Source organism: Montipora capricornis, chromosome 12 (genome assembly GCF_036669925.1).
Source record: "Montipora capricornis isolate CH-2021 chromosome 12, ASM3666992v2, whole genome shotgun sequence".
NCBI classification, from domain to species: domain Eukaryota; kingdom Metazoa; phylum Cnidaria; class Anthozoa; order Scleractinia; family Acroporidae; genus Montipora; species Montipora capricornis.
In genome coordinates this window covers 6,245,166-6,247,665 of record NC_090894.1, presented here as the reverse complement: position 1 = coordinate 6,247,665, position 2,500 = coordinate 6,245,166, and positions in this window count along the sequence as shown.

Here is a 2,500-nt window from a genome sequence, read left to right as displayed (position 1 = left end):
AATGCTTCACCAACTGATCTATGAACAATTAGACATGTAACGTCCGGTAGTTTACACACGAACAAAAAGTGAAATGGCTGCAAGGATACTTAGATTCAGATAAAAAAGGCAAATGGAAGGTTTTCTTTGATAGGGAGCTTACGAAACGACGACGCCGACGGCAACGACGACGCTGCAAAACAATAGGTTTAGTGAGCAAAAACAATGGCTCTGCACGCTCTGCACGTGCGTTTTACATTCTGGTACATGTCTTTGCCGTCATCTCCTAAATGACGACGTGAAATGACCAAATTCAAGGTTCTGTGGAGGACGTGAGCACATGACGATGAATTTTCAGTTCTCTCTCTACGCTTCCAACCCACTCATACCAGTTTAATTCCTCGACAGATACTACACATTTTTAAAGCGAAACGACATGAAAGAGCTTCTTAGTGATATGAATAACGCGAACTTGTATTTTTAGATGAATTCCTCGTAGCCGTTGTCCTCCTCGTTTCGTAAATTAAACTCCTTATTAAGGAGTTTACGCATCTAAAACAAAGCAGATTTTCGAAGGTGTAATGGCTGTTGAGTTTTATTCCTCAGTTATCGAGTTCCATAAGTATAAAACTTAAAAATGGATTGCTTTAAAATCAGAAAAGAACCAGTTCATCGTTGCTGTTGAGAAAAGTGTATGCCAGGCAAAACAAGTTGCATCTCGGTAGCCTGAAAGTTAAGAAATAATTTGCCTGTTTTTTAAATTAACAAATATACCAATACATCACTAACGTTTCATGTTTAACCAGAGAATTAGGGAAGCAGATTTTCGAAGGTGTAATAGCTGTTGAGTTTTATTCCTCAGTTATCGAGTTCCATAAGTATAAAACTTAAAAATGGCAAGCTTTAAACTAAGAAAAGAACCAATTCACCGTTGCTGTTGAGAAAAGTGTATGCCAGGCAAAACAAGTTGCATCTCGGTAGCCTGAAAGTTAAGAAATAATTTTCCATTTGTTAATTGCATAATGCTGGCCGTTGTTAACCATATTTTAGAAAATATTTCGAATTGATTTATTGTGCCTCTGGACTATTTTGATACGTCACTCAAAATTAATTTAAAGTCCTTTGAAATATTTGTCGTCATTAAAAACTTTATGACGAAGTCGGCCCAACAAACGTGTCGAGATTAACACCTCTCTCCCCTTTATGTCTCTCGCTCTGCATTTTTGGTGTGAGTCTTGTTACAATTTCCACTGAGATTTAGGTAATTTTTTTCTACCTAAACAGCGGGGACCCACATTCCTGGCCCAAGTTAAGCTCCTCATGCGGTGCCTACTATTGTTATCGCGCATACGTTCTGCGCATCTCGAGATACTCGGATTTCCTATGGGTGGTGCTTATTGATACAGGGATATTTTTGTGCAGTTCAAAACTGTGCGGAGAAAGCAGAACTTAGCAAGTGCTATTGGTATCCCAAAATAAAACTGGGGGTAACCACGCATTTTTCAGAGATAATTAAACTTCTATTTGGAAAAGAATGCCATACATTGTTTTGTATTTTACAGCTTTTTATGAATTATATTGTGGATTAATTATCTTCGAAAAATGCGAGGTCACCCCCCAATTTTCTTTTTGGATTTCAATAACACTTGTTAAGATCTGCTTTTCCCGCATATTCAGTAAACCGCGCAAAATTACCTTTGAATTAGTAGGCACCGTCATTAAGGAGGCTCGAAAGGGTCTTCAGGTGAGCGCGCGCGCGTGAGCCATACACGCAATACTAAAAGCTGCTCGTGTCAGCCCATGAGTAACCAGAAATAAACAAATACCGCTAATTTCTCTTACCTTTCTCCTGATTCCTATATATATAGAATATAAATAGACATCTCCTATTCACGAACACTACGAAAATTGTACACACACGGTTTATGGTCACTTAAATCCGTTTGTGTTCACCTGTAGCTTTGCTCGCGCGTGCACTCGAATGAGCGGGTGACGCATGCGTAAATGCCGATCTTGTAACTCCCTTATTTTTCCTGGTTTTGCAACTTTACTCGTTTATATCTCTGCTTCCGGAAGGTGAATATTTTTCATTGTTTTCCATGTTAGCTTAGATTAATTTAAACCGTTTGTCTTTCAAATTAAAAAAAAAAATTACTGGCATTTCCAAAAAAACTTAATTTTCTGAAAAACTGACCTACAGATTTTGTTGAATTTTAAACATTTTAGAGATTATTTCTAACATTATGTGGAAACGCTAAATGGGAAGGTTTTATCGTCCCGTTTTTCAAAGAAAAGACATTATATCTTGATTTTAAGGCTCAAAGAAATGCCTTATATCGTTGCCATGGTAACGTTATTTTGGAGGAAAATGTAATGCGAGAACTCTGTGACGAATACTTAATACCCTCGCCAAATTTCGTCTTGATATGATTACCCTAACTGTATCTAAGGACAGAATATGTTTATTTGATTGAAAAAAAGGAGAAACTATTCGAGCCTCCTTAAGATCCCGAACAAAAAA